Source organism: Hordeum vulgare, chromosome 7H (genome assembly GCF_904849725.1).
Source record: "Hordeum vulgare subsp. vulgare chromosome 7H, MorexV3_pseudomolecules_assembly, whole genome shotgun sequence".
In the NCBI taxonomy this organism is placed as follows: Eukaryota; Viridiplantae; Streptophyta; class Magnoliopsida; order Poales; family Poaceae; genus Hordeum; species Hordeum vulgare.
Genome location: NC_058524.1, coordinates 22831750 through 22856546, shown reverse-complemented (window position 1 = coordinate 22856546; position 24797 = coordinate 22831750). Strand labels below are relative to the sequence as shown.

Genomic DNA, 24797 nt, shown 5'->3' with positions numbered 1-24797 from the left:
ATGATGCTGCCTTGGATTGTTTCCATGGATGCGGTGAGAGGTAGGTGAGTATTATGACGGCCAAAGAGTAGATTAAGCCATTGGGGAGATTGATGTAGTGAGCCTTTGCTCTGCTGCTGCCCTAATTTTGGTTGCCTTCGTATCGCATGATCGCCCGTACTTGTGCGCATAGATTGGTCTCCTACTGTCATGGAATATGCGACACAAATGCTTGGTTCAGTCTATGATAGGTTTTTTTTGGCAGTAAAGCTCATCTATGATAGTTGTTTTAATGATAGACTGTTATTGCGAATGGAGTTCTAATTTCGGTTTTGTTCCTATTGCAGCTACGACTGGTATCATTAGCCAAAAAAAAATAATATAAGACTGATATTGCTCATGTTTGCTGTCATGATCATTTTACCAAAATGAATAAAATACATGATTTCCCTCTCAGGTTCTAGTGATGGTCACTTCAGTTGTAAGTGTTCAACATATGCTGCTATACTGAATTACTGATTGGGCAAGCAGGTCTGCTCTCTGCATATGCAGCCTCCTCCATTTAATTTGATGAAATATAAATGCCATATTTGATACCATGGCAATCCTAATTCCAGTTTGGTCTTGTTACAGCTGTTGTTCTTGGCCTGAGCAGCAATTCTGTATTGGCTCAGGATGATTTGTTTGCTCCAGTCCAGCAGCTACAAGTGAGCAAGCTGATGTGAATGTTACTGCCCTACGTCGTATAGAAGATGGTTCAGTGATCTCCAATGAACACACGATCAAATGGAGAATCTGCACCGATAAAGCACTAGAGTTTTTCCTGCAAGCAAGTATCTCACTATCATTACCTTCACCTGAACCACCTTTTGGCATTAATCCTTTTTCTGAGAGAAAAAAATCTTAGTACTACATTATAATTTCCTCCTCCGTTGAAACATATTTCTCTTTATTATTCTTGTTTCCCGAAAGTGATGCGAAATTCAACCACAATTTGTTGATACATCATAGCCTAGAAAGAACAACTCTAGTGCTTAGTTCCCTGATGCTCATTTATTTTCATATAACCTGTTCAGTCCACACTTTTTGGTTACTTGCTGCAACTCTTACCATGTGCGTCAGCCCTTCAGTTTCCTCATTAAACCATGTGGATTTGGAAGGTTTAGCCTTTAATTAAACTATGTGTTGTTTCATGTTGATATGCGGAAACTGGGTGGTAATTTGCCATGATATTTTTTATTGGCATTTCTTGAAAGCTTGGAGAGGGCAGGCCTGGCGCAGTGGTGAAGTACTCCCCACTTGTGCCAAGAGGTCCTGGGTTCGAACCAGCCTCTCTGCATTGCACTGTAGCAGGGGTAAGACTAGGTTCCTATAATCCCTCCCAAGACCCCACCTTGTGTGGGAGTTTCTATGCACTAGGTCTGTCCTTCTTGAAAGCTTGGGTTTAGCAACTTCTCGTATCATAAGTACATATTCGAAGACCTTGCTTCAGTTACGAAATGATGCAACTATAGAACATTTCGATTAAGTATGACTGTTTGGACCATGTACCCTGTGCATTACAAGTTTTTAACATCTTAATGTCGGTTGGAGTATGACTTTATGAGAGGAGGAAAGGAGGCGTGTCTCTTTAGTTACTGCTGCTCTTCATTCGACCGTTAGATTACAGTTGTTGTTAGTCTATTATATCCTTTTATATTAATTTTCTAGGGAAAACTAGATGAAGCTGAGAAGTTATTCAAGGCAGCCCTGCAAGAAGCTAAAGAAGGATTTGGACTCAGAGATCCACATTCTGCATCGGCTCTGAACAACTTGGTATGTGTTCTGTTGACTATGAACTCAAGATTGAAGTGACATTATATTTGCCTTTATAATGTATGGAACTAAAGTACCCATATAAGTCCATAAGCTAGATTATGAGGTTTAAGATCTGTTAAGGTTTATAGCCAAACATTACCACACTTTGTTTTACTTCAACCTAGGAAAGTTTAACCAAGTTAGGAATGCGTTTTGTTCATAGTAAGTACTAACATATTTGGTTAGATTCCTTTTCTGACAGTGGGCTATACAACCATAGACTCAAAAGGTGTGCCAGACTCTCTTAGGGATGCTAAAGTGCACACAGATTTTGTCGCCCTAACCTATTGCAAGTTCAGCAATAAATATGTGGAAAGTTTGAACAGGTTAGACATTGAACTAAACTGGTAAACTCAGCGGCATCTAATACCATACCATCATATGCCTAATTATGTCTATTTTGTAATATGTAAACCGTGTGGGGCACTGACAACGTAAGGCTACCAATGGAATCAAATAGGCTAATAAGTCACCTAAAGAACTTTTGTTTGCTAGTTTTTATGCTTTAGAATTTAAAATACTTGGGTGTATCAGGATTTAGGAATAAATTCCGCGCACTGTATTTTAGATTCCATACGTTTATGAATCTGCATGTGAAGTCCAATCTTTCATGCTAGCATGTGATTCCATTAAACCCATAACCTTTTAGGGCTCCTTTGATTCAAAGGAATTCCATAGGATTTTTGGAGGGTCAGAATCCATAGGATTTTTTCCTACGTTTGGGCCCTCTTTAATTTGTAGGATTTTCAAAACGCATGAATAGGAAAAATATAGGATTTGAGGGGCGTGTACACTTGAATCCTATAGGATTAGCATAGAGTGTTTGATGCCACTGGAAAAACAAAGGAATTGGAAAAAGAGGTTGTACAGGATTAGCATAGAGTGTTTGATGCCACTGGAAAAACAAAGGAATTGGAAAAAGAGGTTGTACCTATAGGATTCAAGTGTACACGCCCCTCAAATCCTATATTTGTCCTATTCCTGTGTTTTGAAAATCCTACAAATCAAAGAGGGCCTAAGGCCCTGTTTGGAACCACCCAGATTATATAATCTGGTTTTTATAATCTATTGTATTTCCACCTTTTGGCATTATCCTATATTTATAATCCTATATTTGTCCTATTCCTGTGTTCATTACCTTCATGTGAACCACCTTTTGGCATTATCCTTTTTCTGAGAAAAAATCTTAGTACTACATTATAGTTTCCTCCTCTGTTGAAACATAATTCTCTTTATTATTCGTGTTTCTCTAAAGTGATGCAAAATTCAACCATATACCCTGTGCGTTACAATTTTTTAACATCTTAATGTTGGTTGGAGTATGAGACTGTATGAGAGGAGGAAAGGAGGCGTGTCTCTTAGTTACTCCTACTCGATCCAAACTTTAAGTTACATTTGTTGTTAGTCTATTATGTCTATTTAATCATTTATATCCATTTTCTAGGGAAAACTAAATGAAGTAGAGAAGTTATTCAAGGCAGCCCTACTCGATCCCCATGCTGCATCGGCTGTGAACAACTTGGTATGTGTTATTGATCACTTGAACTGAAGATTGAAGTAACATTCTATTTTCCTTTCTAATGTATGGAACTGCAGTACCCATTTAAGTCCATAAGCTAGATTATATGATGTTTAAAATCTGTTTGGGTTCATAGCCAAACATTACCACACATTGCCGCACTCCAAGCTAGGCAAGTTTAACCGAGTTGGGAATGTTTTTTTAATAACTAGTAACATATTTGACAAATTGCTTTTTTGGACATACAACCATAGACTCAAGGTGTTGTAGATTCTCTTAGGGATGCTCAAGTGCACATAGATTCCTTTGTCATGAAAGTTGTTTCGACCTGCCACTCTTACATTATGTTGGTTCAGAGCGGACATGAGCAGATAGGTCGATGGGACGACTTTCTGCCGCATTGAACGATGCTGATCGTTCGACCACCTGCCTCACATTCATGCTGCCGTTGCGAACAAGAAGCCAACTCCGGCGGTGCGCATTTGAGCCGTTGCTCCACTGGCCCCGATGCCCACTATTTAAAGATCGCCAGCCACAACACAAACCCTACCACCTTCGAGCCTCGTCGCCCTTCGTTCGAGCCACCGTGCTCGCCAGTGATGATCATGCCATTGACATATAGATGAGTTTGACCACAAGCTGAAAGGCGGACATAAAATGGAAGACCATAAGCACTCGCGAGAAAATCGCCCACAATCACCACTAAAACGAAATGCTCAAACCAGAATACCACGATGAGCAAGATCATGCCATCATGACCAGAAACGGGTGGTGGCTACATGTAGACCTCCTCGTGCTACTCGCCATTAAGCATTTTTGACATCAAGCTAAGCAGAATGAGAAATATCAAATAGTGGTCATGTAGGCCACATGAGAAAATGTCTCATCGTAGTCATGACCATATTCCAGCTAAAAGCCACGGGACACACGACAAGCTTTGTAACGCTCAGGAGAACCATTACTCTTAACCTTGTAGACCACTTACAAGTGATGGGACGACCACACTTGGGAAGGGAAATGAGATCCCACGTGCATGTGTGCTCACGAGCATCAATCTCTTTTGCCATCGCATGTTGCCGTTTGGGATGAACAACACGGCCACGATTAGAAGTCGCCTTGAGAAGAATGCCTCCCACATAACTATAGCGGCCAATAGGTGGAAGTGGGCGAGTGCGGAAGCCATAAGTAGGTTGAGCTTGAGGCGATGAGTTGCCAACAAAATGGCATGGTAGTTGAGGGAGATTGTGCATTAGAAGAATCCACAACACGTACGCAACCAATGTGGTAAAGAGGAGGACGAGGGGGAATCACTAGAGAAGCCTCGGGGAACGAGCAAGGTGAAGTGGCCTCAGGTAACAGATGAGGTGGTGGAGTCGCATGTGTTGATGGTATGGATCTACAACAATAGTACGGGAAGACACGATGGGATGCATGGACGAGGACAATACAGGAGTGATATGTGTATCAGGAAAGGTGAGGAAAGAAATATCCTGAATGGGGGAGGCGGAAGGAGAGGATGGATGTGGATAGAAAGGATGAGACTCATCAAAAGACAGACCCCGAGAAAGGTGCATCCGACTACCGTCATGATCCTAACACCGATGGTCCTTCTGCTCTTCACTGTAACCTAAGATGACACATTGAGCAGACTGAGCGGTTAGTTTGATGCGTTCATGTGGGACAAGAAGAACATATAGCAAATACAACCAAAACAAACGAAACACTGAGTAGTCACGAGTACGACCAAAAGGACGCTCGATTGTAATGTCACACTGCGGAGGAAGGCCGAATGTTGGTGAGATAAGTGGAACTAGAAACAGCCTCAACCCAAAAGTGAGGCGGAAGAGAGGAGATGATCATCAACGCACGAGCTGCCTCAAGAAAGTGATGATGCTTATGCTCATCATCACTATCCTAAGTATGAGCATCAGGAAAAGAGAACTTAGCAAGTGTGCCCTTTTCGACAAGGAATCCACGCAGCAAATGAGAGATATACTCAGGAGCAGAATGTGGACAAACGACACATGTCTATGGAAAATTGGGTATGAACCATGGCGACAAACTTCTTACCAAGGATAAGGCCTCACTACAAGGACATAAATTATATCCATTTGTGTCGAGATAAATCATCTTTAAAGATAATATAGTAACGATGGCTCCTTTCGAGGGAAGGGAGCCGGACCACAAAAATTAGAGTGCGCAAGATCTAAAGGACGCTGGGACAGTCTTGCTATGAGCATAGGGTAACTGGTGGATGTGGAGCTTGGGCTAAATGGCGTTGAGCATGAAAGTCTGTTCTAATGCGAGTCAATATCAAACTGAAAAAAAAACCTTTGAGGTTTTCACGGACTGGTGAGCTATTCGAGAAGCTGTCGTGTTTTTGCGCAAATCAAGATATGATTAGCCATGTTGTAGAACAATGTGGGGATGGGATTCGAGATCCAAAGAAGATTCGGTTTGGCAGTTTTATGATAGTTCCAACCTAGATGTGGTTCTAGCCTAGAAATGTGTTTTAATTGCTCCACCTCGTGGTAGCACTACTTGTGGAAGAGGTGATTGGGCTAGTAGGGCCTAGGTGGTCATGGAGGGAAAAGTGGGCATGACCCAATGTATCATAAAAATGATTTTGACCCTGTGAATGAAAATACAGGTACATGCAATGTCAATGCAAACAATGCTAGTTAAGGAGATTCTGGTACGTAGCTAACCCAGCGTATGTCAAGGACCCTCCCGAGGCGCTAGGGGGAAAGGAAGTACATATCTTATAGAATACCATTACAGCAAAACTTGGTTGAGCAACACAGCTGAGGGTTGCTCTTTGCAAGTTGAAGTGAAGAAAAAGCAGAGGATAGTGGGGGGGGGGTGCTGCTTATGCAAGAATTTCATCGCATCCCCATATCTCCTGTGCATTCTTCGTTCCTTGTTGATTTGGCTTGGCATCCTTCCACTGTTTGCGGGTTTTGTGCCACGGACTTGATGCTGCACTCCACGTTCCTTTGTTTGGGGTCCCTGGCCTTGGCGACAGGTAGCGGCATGCTCTTGGTCGCTTTGCTTCCTTGGATAAGACGGAGACGGTGCCGACTGCCCGTGCTCTTGCTCCGCCAGTGGTGGTGCCTGAGCTTGTGGCCATGGTGGCAACGTGCATGGGAGCATGGGATGTAGGAACAAGGCAGCGCACAACAACTCGTAGGCATGCAAAGGATGCCTAGCTGAGCTGGCATGCAATGGAGAGTACAGAGGAGGTGTGAGGGGAGGGGTGAAAACGTTGCTGGCAGCGGACCGCCGTCGCCGTCAACCTTTGGAAGCGAAGTCGAGTAGTGAGGTGATTGTGATAGGGGAAGCGAGGAAGAGGGCACTGTGAGCAGAAAAGAATGATCCACTACCGTGATGGCGGACGGTTGCGGGTAAGACACGGTGTCTACACGTGGATTTGCTAGACGGGATATGAGATGACATGGTTGTTGTGTGGTGAGGTGACACGAGATATGACATGACACGGGATATGACATGACATGGGATATAACTGACGTGTGGGGGTGTTTGGTTGTCGTCGGCAGGGCACTCTGCTATGTGTGCTGCCACATAGTCTGAGCTCCCTTGTGTGGCTTAGTGGTGGCAAATTTCTTACCATGAATAAGGCCTCGCTAAAGGACAAAAAGTGTATCCATTTGTGTCGAGAGAAATCATCTCTAAAAATAATATAGTAACAATGGCTCTTTTCGAGGAAAGGGAACCGGACCACAAACATTAGAGTGAGCTAGATCGAAAGGACGCCGGCTAAGTCTTGCTATGAGCATAGGGTAACTGGTGGATGTGGAGATTGGGCTGAATGGCGTTGAGCATTAAAGTCTGCTCTAATGCGAGTCAATATCAAACTGAAAAAAAACCTTTGAGGTTTTCACGGACTGGTAAGCGAAGTAAACCACCTCGAATGTTTCGTGTGCTATTCGAGAAGCTGTCGTGTTTTTGCGCAAATCAAGATATGATTGGCCATGTTATAGAATAATGTGGGGATAGGGTTCGTGATCCAAAGAAGTTTCGGTTTTTGCAGTTTTATGATAGTTCCAACCTAGATGTGGTTCTAGCCTAGAAATGAGTTAATTGCTCCACCTCGTGGTAGCACTACTTGTGGAAGAGGTGATTGGGCTAGTAGGGCCTAGGTGGTCATGGAGGGAAAAGTGGGCATGACCCAATGTATCAGAAAAATGATTTTGACCCTGTGAATGAAAATACAGGTACATGCAATGTCAATGCAAACAATGCTAGTTAAGGAGATTCTGGTACGTACCCAACCCAGCGTATGTCAAGGACCCTCCCTAGGCGCTAGGGGGAAAGGAAGTACATATCTTATAGAATACCATTAGGGCAAAACTGGGTTGAGCAACACAGCTGAGGGTTGCTCTTTGCAAGTTGAAGTGAAGAAAAAGCAGAGGATAGTGGGGGGGGGGGGGTGCTGCTTATGCAAGAATTTCATCGCATCCCCATATCTCCTGTGCATTCTTCGTTCCTTGTTGATTTGGCTTGGCATCCTTCCACTGTTTGCGGGTTTTGTGCCACGGACTTGATGCTGCACTCCACGTTCCTTTGTTTGGGGTCCCTGGCCTTGGCGACAGGTAGCGGCATGCTCTTGGTCGCTTTGCTTCCTTGGATAAGACGGAGACGGTGCCGACTGCCCGTGCTCTTGCTCCGCCAGTGGTGGTGCCTGAGCTTGTGGCCATGGTGGCAACGTGCATGGGAGCATGGGATGTAGGAACAAGGCAGCGCACAACAACTCGTAGGCATGCAAAGGATGCCTAGCTGAGCTGGCATGCAATGGAGAGTACAGAGGAGGTGTGAGGGGAGGGGTGAAAACGTTGCTGGCAGCGGACCGCCGTCGCCGTCAGCCTTTGGAAGCGAAGTCGAGTAGTGAGGTGATTGTGATAGGGGAAGCGAGGAAGAGGGCACTGTGAGCAGAAAAGAATGATCCACTACCGTGATGGCGGACGGTTGCGGGTAAGACCCGGTGTCTACACGTGGATTTGCTAGACGGGATATTAGATGACATGGTTGTTGTGTGGTGAGGTGCCATGGGATAAGACATGAAACTAGATATGACATGACATGGGATATAACTGACGTGTGGGGGTGTTTGGTTGTCGTCGGCAGGGCACTCTGCTATGTGTGCTGCCACATAGTCTGAGCTCCCTTGTGTGGCTTAGTGGTGGCAAATTTCTTACCATGAATAAGGCCTCGCTAAAGGACAAAAAGTGTATCCATTTGTGTCGAGAGAAATCATCTCTAAAAATAATATAGTAACAATGGCTCTATTCGAGGAAAGGGAACCAGACCACAAACATTAGAGTGAGCTAGATCGAAAGGACGCCGGCTAAGTCTTGCTATGAGCATAGGGTAACTGGTGGATGTGGAGATTGGGCTAAATGGCGTTGAGCATTAAAGTCTGCTCTAATGCGAGTCAATATCAAACTGAAAAAAAACCTTTGAGGTTTTCACGGACTGGTAAGCGAAGTAAACCACCTCGAATGTTTCGTGTGCTATTCGAGAAGCTGTCGTGTTTTTGCGCAAATCAAGATATGATTGGCCATGTTATAGAATAATGTGGGGATAGGGTTCGTGATCCAAAGAAGTTTCGGTTTTTGCAGTTTTATGATAGTTCCAACCTAGATGTGGTTCTAGCCTAGAAATGAGTTAATTGCTCCACCTCGTGGTAGCACTACTTGTGGAAGAGGTGATTGGGCTAGTAGGGCCTAGGTGGTCATGGAGGGAAAAGTGGGCATGACCCAATGTATCAGAAAAATGATTTTGACCCTGTGAATGAAAATACAGGTACATGCAATGTCAATGCAAACAATGCTAGTTAAGGAGATTCTGGTACGTACCCAACCCAGCGTATGTCAAGGACCCTCCCTAGGCGCTAGGGGGAAAGGAAGTACATATCTTATAGAATACCATTAGGGCAAAACTGGGTTGAGCAACACAGCTGAGGGTTGCTCTTTGCAAGTTGAAGTGAAGAAAAAGCAGAGGATAGTGGGGGGGGGGTGCTGCTTATGCAAGAATTTCATCGCATCCCCATATCTCCTGTGCATTCTTCGTTCCTTGTTGATTTGGCTTGGCATCCTTCCACTGTTTGCGGGTTTTGTGCCACGGACTTGATGCTGCACTCCACGTTCCTTTGTTTGGGGTCCCTGGCCTTGGCGACAGGTAGCAGCATGCTCTTGGTCGCTTTGCTTCCTTGGATAAGACGGAGACGGTGCCGACTGCCCGTGCTCTTGCTCCGCCAGTGGTGGTGCCTGAGCTTGTGGCCATGGTGGCAACGTGCATGGGAGCATGGGATGTAGGAACAAGGCAGCGCACAACAACTCGTAGGCATGCAAAGGATGCCTAGCTGAGCTGGCATGCAATGGAGAGTACAGAGGTGGTGTGAGGGGAGGGGTGAAAACGTTGCTGGCAGCGAACCGCCGTCGCCGTCAGCCTTTGGACCCGAAGTCGAGTAGTGAGGTGATTGTGACATGGGAAGCGAGGAAGAGGGCACTGTGAGCAGAAAAGAATGATCCACTACCGTGATGGCGGACGGTTGCGGGTAAGACCCGGTGTCTACACGTGGATTTGCTAGACGGGATATGACATGACATGGTTGTTGTGTGGTGAGGTGACACGAGATATGACATGACACGGGATATGACATGACATGGGATATAACTGACGTCTGGGGGTGTTTGGTTGTCGTCGGCAGGGCACTCTGCTATGTGTGCTGCCACATAGTCTGAGCTCCCTTGTGTGGCTTAGTGGTGGCAAATTTCTTACCATGAATAAGGCCTCGCTAAAGGACAAAAAGTGTATCCATTTGTGTCGAGAGAAATCATCTCTAAAAATAATATAGTAACAATGGCTCTTTTCGAGGAAAGGGAACCGGACCACAAACATTAGAGTGAGCTAGATCGAAAGGACGCCGGCTAAGTCTTGCTATGAGCATAGGGTAACTGGTGGATGTGGAGATTGGGCTGAATGGCGTTGAGCATTAAAGTCTGCTCTAATGCGAGTCAATATCAAACTGAAAAAAAACCTTTGAGGTTTTCACGGACTGGTAAGCGAAGTAAACCACCTCGAATGTTTCGTGTGCTATTCGAGAAGCTGTCGTGTTTTTGCGCAAATCAAGATATGATTGGCCATGTTATAGAATAATGTGGGGATAGGGTTCGTGATCCAAATTAGTTTCGGTTTTTGCAGTTTTATGATAGTTCCAACCTAGATGTGGTTCTAGCCTAGAAATGAGTTAATTGCTCCACCTCGTGGTAGCACTACTTGTGGAAGAGGTGATTGGGCTAGTAGGGCCTAGGTGGTCATGGAGGGAAAAGTGGGCATGACCCAATGTATCAGAAAAATGATTTTGACCCTGTGAATGAAAATACAGGTACATGCAATGTCAATGCAAACAATGCTAGTTAAGGAGATTCTGGTACGTACCCAACCCAGCGTATGTCAAGGACCCTCCCTAGGCGCTAGGGGGAAAGGAAGTACATATCTTATAGAATACCATTAGGGCAAAACTGGGTTGAGCAACACAGCTGAGGGTTGCTCTTTGCAAGTTGAAGTGAAGAAAAAGCAGAGGATAGTGGGGGGGGGGGTGCTGCTTATGCAAGAATTTCATCGCATCCCCATATCTCCTGTGCATTCTTCGTTCCTTGTTGATTTGGCTTGGCATCCTTCCACTGTTTGCGGGTTTTGTGCCACGGACTTGATGCTGCACTCCACGTTCCTTTGTTTGGGGTCCCTGGCCTTGGCGACAGGTAGCAGCATGCTCTTGGTCGCTTTGCTTCCTTGGATAAGACGGAGACGGTGCCGACTGCCCGTGCTCTTGCTCCGCCAGTGGTGGTGCCTGAGCTTGTGGCCATGGTGGCAACGTGCATGGGAGCATGGGATGTAGGAACAAGGCAGCGCACAACAACTCGTAGGCATGCAAAGGATGCCTAGCTGAGCTGGCATGCAATGGAGAGTACAGAGGTGGTGTGAGGGGAGGGGTGAAAACGTTGCTGGCAGCGAACCGCCGTCGCCGTCAGCCTTTGGACCCGAAGTCGAGTAGTGAGGTGATTGTGACATGGGAAGCGAGGAAGAGGGCACTGTGAGCAGAAAAGAATGATCCACTACCGTGATGGCGGACGGTTGCGGGTAAGACACGGTGTCTACACGTGGATTTGCTAGACGGGATATGACATGACATGGTTGTTGTGTGGTGAGGTGACACGAGATATGACATGACACGGGATATGACATGACATGGGATATAACTGACGTGTGGGGGTGTTTGGTTGTCGTCGGCAGGGCACTCTGCTATGTGTGCTGCCACATAGTCTGAGCTCCCTTGTGTGGCTTAGTGGTGGCAAATTTCTTACCATGAATAAGGCCTCGCTAAAGGACAAAAAGTGTATCCATTTGTGTCGAGAGAAATCATCTCTAAAAATAATATAGTAACAATGGCTCTTTTCGAGGAAAGGGAACCAGACCACAAACATTAGAGTGAGCTAGATCGAAAGGACGCCGGCTAAGTCTTGCTATGAGCATAGGGTAACTGGTGGATGTGGAGATTGGGCTAAATGGCGTTGAGCATTAAAGTCTGCTCTAATGCGAGTCAATATCAAACTGAAAAAAAACCTTTGAGGTTTTCACGGACTGGTAAGCGAAGTAAACCACCTCGAATGTTTCGTGTGCTATTCGAGAAGCTGTCGTGTTTTTGCGCAAATCAAGATATGATTGGCCATGTTATAGAATAATGTGGGGATAGGGTTCGTGATCCAAAGAAGTTTCGGTTTTTGCAGTTTTATGATAGTTCCAACCTAGATGTGGTTCTAGCCTAGAAATGAGTTAATTGCTCCACCTCGTGGTAGCACTACTTGTGGAAGAGGTGATTGGGCTAGTAGGGCCTAGGTGGTCATGGAGGGAAAAGTGGGCATGACCCAATGTATCAGAAAAATGATTTTGACCCTGTGAATGAAAATACAGGTACATGCAATGTCAATGCAAACAATGCTAGTTAAGGAGATTCTGGTACGTACCCAACCCAGCGTATGTCAAGGACCCTCCCTAGGCGCTAGGGGGAAAGGAAGTACATATCTTATAGAATACCATTAGGGCAAAACTGGGTTGAGCAACACAGCTGAGGGTTGCTCTTTGCAAGTTGAAGTGAAGAAAAAGCAGAGGATAGTGGGGGGGGGGTGCTGCTTATGCAAGAATTTCATCGCATCCCCATATCTCCTGTGCATTCTTCGTTCCTTGTTGATTTGGCTTGGCATCCTTCCACTGTTTGCGGGTTTTGTGCCACGGACTTGATGCTGCACTCCACGTTCCTTTGTTTGGGGTCCCTGGCCTTGGCGACAGGTAGCAGCATGCTCTTGGTCGCTTTGCTTCCTTGGATAAGACGGAGACGGTGCCGACTGCCCGTGCTCTTGCTCCGCCAGTGGTGGTGCCTGAGCTTGTGGCCATGGTGGCAACGTGCATGGGAGCATGGGATGTAGGAACAAGGCAGCGCACAACAACTCGTAGGCATGCAAAGGATGCCTAGCTGAGCTGGCATGCAATGGAGAGTACAGAGGTGGTGTGAGGGGAGGGGTGAAAACGTTGCTGGCAGCGAACCGCCGTCGCCGTCAGCCTTTGGACCCGAAGTCGAGTAGTGAGGTGATTGTGACATGGGAAGCGAGGAAGAGGGCACTGTGAGCAGAAAAGAATGATCCACTACCGTGATGGCGGACGGTTGCGGGTAAGACACGGTGTCTACACGTGGATTTGCTAGACGGGATATGACATGACATGGTTGTTGTGTGGTGAGGTGACACGAGATATGACATGACACGGGATATGACATGACATGGGATATAACTGACGTGTGGGGGTGTTTGGTTGTCGTCGGCAGGGCACTCTGCTATGTGTGCTGCCACATAGTCTGAGCTCCCTTGTGTGGCTTAGTGGTGGCAAATTTCTTACCATGAATAAGGCCTCGCTAAAGGACAAAAAGTGTATCCATTTGTGTCGAGAGAAATCATCTCTAAAAATAATATAGTAACAATGGCTCTTTTCGAGGAAAGGGAACCGGACCACAAACATTAGAGTGAGCTAGATCGAAAGGACGCCGGCTAAGTCTTGCTATGAGCATAGGGTAACTGGTGGATGTGGAGATTGGGCTAAATGGCGTTGAGCATTAAAGTCTGCTCTAATGCGAGTCAATATCAAACTGAAAAAAAACCTTTGAGGTTTTCACGGACTGGTAAGCGAAGTAAACCACCTCGAATGTTTCGTGTGCTATTCGAGAAGCTGTCGTGTTTTTGCGCAAATCAAGATATGATTGGCCATGTTATAGAATAATGTGGGGATAGGGTTCGTGATCCAAAGAAGTTTCGGTTTTTGCAGTTTTATGATAGTTCCAACCTAGATGTGGTTCTAGCCTAGAAATGAGTTAATTGCTCCACCTCGTGGTAGCACTACTTGTGGAAGAGGTGATTGGGCTAGTAGGGCCTAGGTGGTCATGGAGGGAAAAGTGGGCATGACCCAATGTATCAGAAAAATGATTTTGACCCTGTGAATGAAAATACAGGTACATGCAATGTCAATGCAAACAATGCTAGTTAAGGAGATTCTGGTACGTACCCAGCCCAGCGTATGTCAAGGACCCTCCCTAGGCGCTAGGGGGAAAGGAAGTACATATCTTATAGAATACCATTAGGGCAAAACTGGGTTGAGCAACACAGCTGAGGGTTGCTCTTTGCAAGTTGAAGTGAAGAAAAAGCAGAGGATAGTGGGGGGGGGTGCTGCTTATGCAAGAATTTCATCGCATCCCCATATCTCCTGTGCATTCTTCGTTCCTTGTTGATTTGGCTTGGCATCCTTCCACTGTTTGCGGGTTTTGTGCCACGGACTTGATGCTGCACTCCACGTTCCTTTGTTTGGGGTCCCTGGCCTTGGCGACAGGTAGCAGCATGCTCTTGGTCGCTTTGCTTCCTTGGATAAGACGGAGACGGTGCCGACTGCCCGTGCTCTTGCTCCGCCAGTGGTGGTGCCTGAGCTTGTGGCCATGGTGGCAACGTGCATGGGAGCATGGGATGTAGGAACAAGGCAGCGCACAACAACTCGTAGGCATGCAAAGGATGCCTAGCTGAGCTGGCATGCAATGGAGAGTACAGAGGTGGTGTGAGGGGAGGGGTGAAAACGTTGCTGGCAGCGAACCGCCGTCGCCGTCAGCCTTTGGACCCGAAGTCGAGTAGTGAGGTGATTGTGACATGGGAAGCGAGGAAGAGGGCACTGTGAGCAGAAAAGAATGATCCACTACCGTGATGGCGGACGGTTGCGGGTAAGACACGGTGTCTACACGTGGATTTGCTAGACGGGATATGACATGACATGGTTGTTGTGTGGTGAGGTGACACGAGATATGACATGACACGGGATATGACATGACATGGGATATAACTGACGTGTGGGGGTGTTTGGTTGTCGTCGGCAGGGCACTCTGCTATGTGTGCTGCCACATAGTCTGAGCTCCCTTGTGTGGCTTAGTGGTGGCAAATTTCTTACCATGAATAAGGCCTCGCTAAAGGACAAAAAGTGTATCCATTTGTGTCGAGAGAAATCATCTCTAAAAATAATATAGTAACAATGGCTCTTTTCGAGGAAAGGGAACCAGACCACAAACATTAGAGTGAGCTAGATCGAAAGGACGCCGGCTAAGTCTTGCTATGAGCATAGGGTAACTGGTGGATGTGGAGATTGGGCTAAATGGCGTTGAGCATTAAAGTCTGCTCTAATGCGAGTCAATATCAAACTGAAAAAAAACCTTTGAGGTTTTCACGGATTGGTAAGCGAAGTAAACCACCTCGAATGTTTCGTGTGCTATTCGAGAAGCTGTCGTGTTTTTGCGCAAATCAAGATATGATTGGCCATGTTATAGAATAATGTGGGGATAGGGTTCGTGATCCAAAGAAGTTTCGGTTTTTGCAGTTTTATGATAGTTCCAACCTAGATGTGGTTCTAGCCTAGAAATGAGTTAATTGCTCCACCTCGTGGTAGCACTACTTGTGGAAGAGGTGATTGGGCTAGTAGGGCCTAGGTGGTCATGGAGGGAAAAGTGGGCATGACCCAATGTATCAGAAAAATGATTTTGACCCTGTGAATGAAAATACAGGTACATGCAATGTCAATGCAAACAATGCTAGTTAAGGAGATTCTGGTACGTACCCAACCCAGCGTATGTCAAGGACCCTCCCTAGGCGCTAGGGGGAAAGGAAGTACATATCTTATAGAATACCATTAGGGCAAAACTGGGTTGAGCAACACAGCTGAGGGTTGCTCTTTGCAAGTTGAAGTGAAGAAAAAGCAGAGGATAGTGGGGGGGGGGGGGGGGTGCTGCTTATGCAAGAATTTCATCGCATCCCCATATCTCCTGTGCATTCTTCATTCCTTGTTGATTTGGCTTGGCATCCTTCCACTGTTTGCGGGTTTTGTGCCACGGACTTGATGCTGCACTCCACGTTCCTTTGTTTGGGGTCCCTGGCCTTGGCGACAGGTAGCAGCATGCTCTTGGTCGCTTTGCTTCCTTGGATAAGACGGAGACGGTGCCGACTGCCCGTGCTCTTGCTCCGCCAGTGGTGGTACCTGAGCTTGTGGCCATGGTGGCAACGTGCATGGGAGCATGGGATGTAGGAACAAGGCAGCGCACAACAACTCGTAGGCATGCAAAGGATGCCTAGCTGAGCTGGCATGCAATGGAGAGTACAGAGGTGGTGTGAGGGGAGGGGTGAAAACGTTGCTGGCAGCGAACCGCCGTCGCCGTCAGCCTTTGGACCCGAAGTCGAGTAGTGAGGTGATTGTGACATGGGAAGCGAGGAAGAGGGCACTGTGAGCAGAAAAGAATGATCCACTACCGTGATGGCGGACGGTTGCGGGTAAGACACGGTGTCTACACGTGGATTTGCTAGACGGGATATGACATGACATGGTTGTTGTGTGGTGAGGTGACACGAGATATGACATGACACGGGATATAACTGACATGTGGGGGGTGTTTGGTTGTCGCCGGCAGGGCACTCTGCTATGTGTGCTGCCACATAGTCTGAGCTCCCTTGTGTGGCTTAGTGGTGGCAAATTTCTTACCATGGATAAGGCCTCGCTACAAGGACAAAAAGTGTATCCATTTATGTCGAGAGTAATCATCTATAAAAATAATATAGTAACGATGGCTCCTTTCGAGGAAAGGGAGCCGGACCACAAACATTAGAGTGAGCTAGATCGAAAGGACGCCGGGGCAGTCTTGCTATGAGCATAGGGTAACTGGTGGATGTGGAGCTTGGGCTAAATGGCGTTGAGTATGGAAGTTTGTTCTAGTGCGCGTCAATATCAACCTGAAAAGAGCTTGGGCTAAATGGCGTTGAGTATGGAAGTTTGTTCTAGTGCGCGTGAATATCAACCTGAAAAAACCTTTGAGGTTTTCACGGACTAGTGAGAGAAGCAAACCAGCCCGAATGTTTCGTGTGTTATTCGAGAAGCTATCGTGTTTTTGCGCAAATCAAGATATGATTGGCCATGTTATAGAACAATGTGGGGATGGGGTTCGTGATCCAAAGAAGTTCCGGTTTGGTAGTTTTATGATGGCTCCAACCTAGATGTGGTTCTAGACTAGAAATGAGTTAATTGCTCAACCTCGTGGTAGCACTACTTGTGGAAGAGGTGACTGGGCTAGTAGGGCCTAGGTGGTCGTGTAGGGAAAAGTGGGCATGACCCGACCCGATGTATGAGAAAAATGATTTTGACCCTGTGAATGAAAAATACAGGTACATGCAATGTCAATGAAAGCAATTCTAGTTAAGGGGATTCTGATAAGTAGCCAACCATGTGTCCATCAAGATCCTCCCTAGGCGCTAGGGGGAATGGAAGTACATATCTTATAGAATACCATTAGGGCAAAACTGGGTTGAGCAACACAGCTGACTGTAGGGTGTGTGTGCCGCTCATGCAAGCATTTTCATCGCTTCCCCTTATCTCCTGTGCACTGTTCGTTCCTTGTCGATTTGTCTTGGCATCCTTGCACTGTTTGCGGGATTTGTGCCACGGACTTGATGCTGCACTCCAAGTTCCCTTGTTGGGCGTCCCTGGCTTGGCGACAGGTAGTGGTGTGTTCTTGGGCGCTTTGCTAACTTGCATAAGACGGAGACGGTGCCGACTGCCCGTGCTCTTGCTCCGCCAGTGGTGGTGCCTGAGCTTGTGCCCATGGTGGCAACCTCCATGGGAGCATCGGATGTAGGAACAAGGCTTCGCACAACAACTCATAGGCATGCAAAGGATGCCTAGCCGACTTGCCAGGCAATGGAGAGTACATAAGAAGTGTGAGGGGAGGGGTGAAAACGTTGTCGGGAGCGGATAACCGTAGCCTGACGCCTTTGGACCCAAAGTCGAGCAATGAGGTGATTGTGATAGGGGAGGCGAGGAAGAGGGCACTGTGAGCAGAAAGGAATGATCCACCACCGTGATGGCGGACAGTTGTGGGTTGACCCGGTGTCTACACGTGGATTTGCTAGACGGGATATGACATGACATGATTGTTGTGTGGTGAGGTACCATGGAATAAGACATGACATGAGATATGACATTACACGGGATATAACTGACGTGTGGGTGTGTTTGGTTGTCGCCGGCAGGGCAGTATGCTATGTGTGTTGCACATAGTATGAGCTCCCTTAAGTTGCTTAGTGGTGGAAAACTTCTTACCATGGATAAGGCCTCTCTACAAGGACATAAAATACATCCATTTGTGTCGACAGAAATCATCTTTAAAGATAATATAGTAATGATGGCTCCTTTCGAGGGAAGGGAAACGGACCACAAACATTAGAGTGAGCAAGATGGAAAGGACGCTGAGATAGTCTTGCTATGAGCATAGGGTAACGGGTGGATGTGGAGCTTGGCCTAAATGGCGTTGAGTATGCAAGTTTGTTCTAGTGCGAGTCAATATCAAACTGAAAAAAACTTTTAAGGTTTTCAGGGACTGGTGAGCGAAGTAAACCACCTCGAATGTTTCGTGTGTTATTCGAGAAGCTATCGTGTTTTTGCGCAAAATAAGATATGATTGGCCATGTTATAGAACAATGTGGGTATGGGGATCGTGATCCAAAGAAGTTTTTGTTTGGTAGTTTTATGATGGTTCCAACGTAGATGTGGTTCTAGCCTAGAAATGAGTTAATTTCTCAACCTCGTGGTAGCACTACTTGTGGAAGAGGTGACTGGCTAGTATGGCCTAGGTGGTCGTGTAGGGAGAAGTGGGTATGACCCGACCCGATTTATGTGAAAAATGATTTTGACCCTGTGAATGAATATACAGGTACGTGCAATGTATATGCAAACAATGCTAGTTAAGGGGATTCTGGTATGTAGCTAACCCAGCGTCGGTCAAGAACCCTCCCTAACCGCTAGGGGGAAAGGAAGTACATATCTTATAGAATACCATTAGGGCAAAACTGGGTTGAGCAACACAGCTGAGGGTTGCTCTTTGCAATTTGAAGTGAAGAAGAGGAAGCGAGGAAGAGGGCACTGTGAGCAGAAAGGAATTATCCACCACCGTGATGGCAGACAGTTGTGGGTAATACCCAGCGTCTACACGTGGATTTTCTAGACGGGATATGACATGACATGGTTGTTGTGTGGTGAGGTGCCATGGGATAAGACATGACACAAGATATGACATGACACGGGATATACATGACGTGTGGGTGTGTTTGGTTGTAGCCGTCGGGGCACTCTGCTATGTGTGCTGCCACATAGTCTGATTCCCTTGTGTGGCTTAGTGTTGGTGAAAGGCCTGCACTTACTATTGTTGGTGTGATGATGGTGACCTTGCACATTCTTTCCTTCATGAAGGTCTCATCGTGTTGCTATGTCCCTCCATCGTGATTGTCGGTTTGGCAGGGTTGCTTTATGGTCAGACTCGGTGGATGTCAGAGCGGTGGTTTCGGACGACGGTTATACGCCAAGGCATGGTCGTGGATCTACATCGCATGGGTGGTGTCTTGATGCGAGATTGCTAATCTCTCTGTGAGGATAAGGTAACTGAACTTGTTTACTAAGCCGTCAAACCTGACAGTTTAAAGGCACACCGCCAAAGACATATCCAAGTGACCAAGACGATGATGCCACAAAGAGTCGGTAGTTGAGGTAATAGAGGCGAAGGGACTTGCGACGGTGGCAGCGGAGGGAAGGTGAAGCCAGTTAAGTTCCAGGAGGCCCTAGGAGTCACAACGTCAAGGGCGAGCACCAATGTGATGATGAACAAGAGTCAAAGTTGGGAATGACTCTACAACCAAAGTCAACAATCTAACCAGGTGAAACGAGCTACATGGTAAGTCAAGGAACATGACAAGACAAAGTGCTAAGAGTGCCTTGATTATCGACTGGAGGGAAGTACCATCAACAATTAAAACATGAACAGGAGAATGTAGAGGGTTAAATGGAGGACAAATTGGAAGAATCATGAGTGATATGAGAAGACGGTCAATTACCACGGATCCATGGAAATGTACCTGACCGGTGTAGTCTCTCTGTATCTGAAGAATCAGTAGCAAAACCTGCAAACTGTCGAAGGAGAACCAAAAGAGACATCTAGCAAACATTGAAGTCTTGTAATCTCTAGCGTAGGTAGGGGCTCAAATGAAGAGGAGAACCAAAAGAGACATCTAGCAAACATTGAAGTCTTGTAATCTCTAGTGTAGGTAGGGGCTCAAATGAAGAGGTCGACAAAGAAGCACCGGGCGTTTAGGAACCAAAAGCAGTAGCTAGGCAGCAAAGGCGACGTGACACGCCATAGGAGGGGGGGCAAGGGTATAGGAGAGGGAGTCGATCCATCACCACCGCAGAAGTCTAGGCAGCAAACGAGACGAGCCCTATCCTCCAAGGAGACAAGCTCGCCATTTTCCCAAGGAATCCCAGGACATATCGCCACGATGTAGGCACGCGAGGCATTACTTGGAGGAGCCTCAGAACCGCTCCCCCCTCGGTGCCAGACACGACATGACTCGGAGGAGCCTGAAGACATCTCTCTACCACGAAGACGGAAGTGCCAAGACTCAACACAGCTGGACGACCTGTTTCTCATAAGAAGACAAAAATTGGGACAGAGCCTAGGGGATAGGGATATTTCTCCACCAAGGGTCGAGAGTCTGCACCATATGATTTATCTCCACCCTGTAAGGAGAGACACTTCTCCAAGGAAGGTTTGAAGGAAGGAGCTTCGTATGAGATAAGGTGAGTTGGATTGATGTCAGCAGACGAAGAAAGAGAACATCAGAACGATTAAGGAGGTTGAGAAGCTCAAGTGAGTGATACTTCATGTCTTCGAACACATATGCTTACACCTTGTACTGAGATATGTGTTATGTTGTATGATGTTTGTCTTTTGTGTTCGCAGCACAGTACCCTTCATTCACTGGTAAAGGGGCAAAGGCAGTGTTCCGAGACAAGGAAGGTATGCACTGTGCATGCATGTTTTGGTTATTTTGGTGGCAGTTACCTATGTAGACATTCTACTTTCTCCGGTAACATTGCTTTGTGACGTTTCCTAGATAAAAGGATAAATCAAGAAGTCATACAGAAGGCAAAGGGAGACGAGAAGCCAAAGGTAAATATATGCTCTTCCTCTGTTTTTTTATTAGTCATCTTTCTGTTTTATCTGGACATCTGGTTAATTATACTTTGCCACATGAAATTTCTTGTATTTTTAGTAGTACAGAATATAGATTTGAGGAACTGTTTTGTGCTAATTATCTTATCCTGATATTGTGTCACACACTTCTCTTTGACTGCAAGCACCAACATTTGAAGAATATGCACTACATATACAAGGATAATGATTGACCAGCAAGCACCAACATTTATATGTAGTGCCACACACTTCTCTTTGACTGCAAGCACCAACATTTCTTAGCTTATTTGAATAAAATGTATCTTGGGACCATCAGAATAGAGGATGTGCAATGTGTAGAGTGCCTAGAAGAATAGGCACTACGTATAAAAGGGTAATGACTGATCAGCAAATAGAAAACTATGAAAGATAGGACTCAGTACTATAAAGATTTGAACACCATAGGCACAGAGCTTGTTAATGCCAACTTTGTTCACTCTCATACAAGCTGTTACTGTTGCATAAACCAAAATCTGGTTTCCTTTTATGCCAAGTTCCCCAATTCCCTGTACCATGTAAGCACTCTATTCATGCTATGAGTTACAGATCCGTACAAATTCAGATATGACACCTGCTGGATATGAGGGAACCAGATTAGTTGAAATCATCTCACTTATTAGTGAGTTCATCGTAGTATGGAACGAAATGGAGCAAATGATCTAATAATCATCATACATTGTTGTTGTTGCCCAAAGCTAATAAGTAATAACTGGTGTTCTTCTGTTGGGAGCAAAAATATATAGAATGGGGTAAAGGGTTGGTGCGGAAACAAGCAGCTGAGGCCCGAGTGAAGCAACTTGAAGATGAGAAGAACATCCATTTGGGCAATCGATATTAGGCACCTGCTTTGAACAATGTACTCTTTATTGTTGGCTTTGGTGTTATCTGTCTTTTGTTATGGAAATGAACATGGAGTTATATAACTAAAAAGTGTTTAAATTTGAGTTTGTTTACTTGTAGGGATGATCCTGAGTTGGACAGCATGCTGAAGAACAGACTCCGATGGGGTGATCCTATGGCACATGTTGTGAAGGTAGTTCCTCAAAATGTATCTCCTCACAGCTGGCTGGAACATGGGGTGGACCCTCCTCCAAACCGTTACGATATAAAACCTGGCCATCCTTGGGATGGAGTGGACCACAGCAATGGTACGTGCCTTTCAAATTCATTCAGTTTCCTTTTCTTTCTGTTCTTCAACTGCATGCATCTTGGCTATGGCGAAAGAACCAGGTTGGCTTACATTAAAATTGAATACCTTCCTGTGTGAGGTACCTAGTATATGTCGAGGCTGGCACGTTTAAATGAACCATTAGGATTGTTTCAATTTCACTTTACACCTTTCTTGTTTTGAAGATTTTTTTTGTTTCATTTAAGAGTGACATCATTTTAACCTGCTTAACAACTTTAAACTGTTAGTCATGTTTCTGATACATTTGTTGCAGTTTGTCCATTCATTTGGTTGCATATCGTGTTTGTCGTAGCCAAGATATGTTTCTCTGTATGAATCGTTCAATACCTGCTTATGGTTACAAAAGGAAATGAGAAAACCTGCTTAAGAACAGAACATGTTGCTCGCTGTAATCCTACACTAACTTGTCTGGTACTCTATGAATTCACACAACTTGTAGAACTTTCTGTCTATCATTAGTTGGCTCAGGTTTATGTTGTGATTCAGTCGTAATGCCCTTTGCCGCAAGGGATCTGGCAGGCATCAACCACTAAATCCATTTCCGTGCGTTTCCAGGATACAAGAAGGACATGTACAAGCTAAAGAATGATAATCAGCCCACGGAGCAAGATGCATATGTTTGGTCCGATGCATATGTTTGGTCCGTCGCAGATATGTGAGTGTCACTGCTGTTCGAAGAACATGTGTGCCTGAATTGATCATTATTACACGTCTGTATCAGTTGTTGAAGCTGTGCCATGTGCCCGAAAGGAAGCGGATCCTTGTGAATGTTTCTTTTTCAAACCCATATAATGACCAGGAGTTATTTGCTTGAGTAGCCCTATCGCTCGCTTTGGAGCGACAGTTTTGTTGTGCATTTGTTGGGTTCTGCTACCGAATCTCCTTTTGTAACATGTATGTAGGTGGATATATACGTTGAAAGATTTTGGTTTGGCACAAAAGAGTGTAAGTGCAATCCTTCTGTTGTACTCCCTCCGCCCCAAAATAAGTGTCGCAAAATTTGTACTAGGTTAGTACAAATTTTATACTAGATCAACGACACTTATTTTGGGACGGAGGGAGTATATGAATAACTTTGTTGTCACAAAATATGCATTTATTTATTATTATTATTATCGTTATTATTAGTGGTGAGCAAGTCTGGAACCACCTTCTGTGAGGTTTGACTTTGGTCAGTTTTCTCTAACTGATTCTGTAACTTACAAGCATCTTACACACATTATGGCCAATATATATGTTATTATTATTAGTGAGCAAGTCTGGAACCACCTTCTATGCTGTCAAAATGGTGCTTCGCAGCAACCAAATGCCAACACTTGAATTCTAAATTGATTTCTTGATGCATTGCACACCCACAGGCCAGACTGTCAGAGTAAAGAAAATAGGCTTCACAGATTTGATCACTCTCCATTCATCAGATCAAAGGTACTATAGAAAAAATAATCTATGGAGCTGATGACGGATTCCCATTGGCAGCAGTGAAAATTGTGTTCACTCGTCAACACCTGGGAGCTCTCTTCCTTGTCGTTAGCAACTCGACCAGCCCCTAGGGGGACCACCGCACCTTTCATGACAAACATCCATCAGTTGGTTGGGTCTGCTCTTCCTGAATTTGCTTGATTTTGTTAAGTTGAGAGCACTTACAATTGCCTTGCCTGTAAATGAAAAAAGAGTTGATGCCCCTGTAGACTGCCGAACACCCTCGTCGATGGACGTGAGTGATTAGGTATGGAACACACATCTAACATCTGTTGGCGTGAATGCGAGCCTTTTCTCAAAAGGCAGCCGCCTACAAACTGCAAACTGAATTATTGCCCAAAGACGTCCTATGATTAATGGACTCGAATACTGGTGGATTTACCTTTCAAGGTCCCAAAATTGTACATAAATATTATGGGAACAAACCGCACAACAGTTGATGACAAAGTCCTTTGGTTTATAATAACTTGGTTGCAAGCTTCTCATGGGCCAAATGCATCTTGAGGCTGAAGTTTTGTACATTCAAAGAATCAAAACTTGGGTGGTTTACCCCATTGGACCTATTCGTCAAGCTTAAATTTGTTTCAGGCTGATTGAATGCAGGGAACTCCGCCTATGTTGTCTCAACATAGCCGGTCCCAAGACCGGGTAAAGGAGGAGGGTTGTCATAGGTTTGGCGGGCCAACATCAAAACTCAGCCACTCTTATGGAGATGAAACCCAAAAGATTTTCGTTGGGGCATAACCCTCTCAGCGATGCGCCACATCGAAACCCGGGTGTGGTGGAAAATGGGCAAGGATCGGGTTGTCACCTCCCAGGTGGTGCGCCGTATCATGATCTGGATACTGACGCAAGTGAGCAAGGATTGGGTCATCGCATCCTTAGTGGCACGCTACATCGGTGCCCGGGTGTAGTAGAAAATGAGCAAGGATCTGCGCATTTGACTCGATGAGTGCAAAGGGTAAGGAAGATAGCCGATCCTAGGAGGATTCGCTTAGGTAGCTGGAACGTAGGGTCTCTGTCAGGTAAGCTTTGGGAGGTAGTTGATACATGGGTGAGGAGAGGCGTTG

The 24797-nt window shown here is 45.7% G+C and overlaps 1 pseudogene; it reads left to right on the top strand.

The window, feature by feature from the left end:
- On the top strand, positions 1-23189 carry LOC123408073 (annotated as a pseudogene).
- The last annotated feature ends 1608 nt before the right edge of the window (positions 23190-24797 follow it).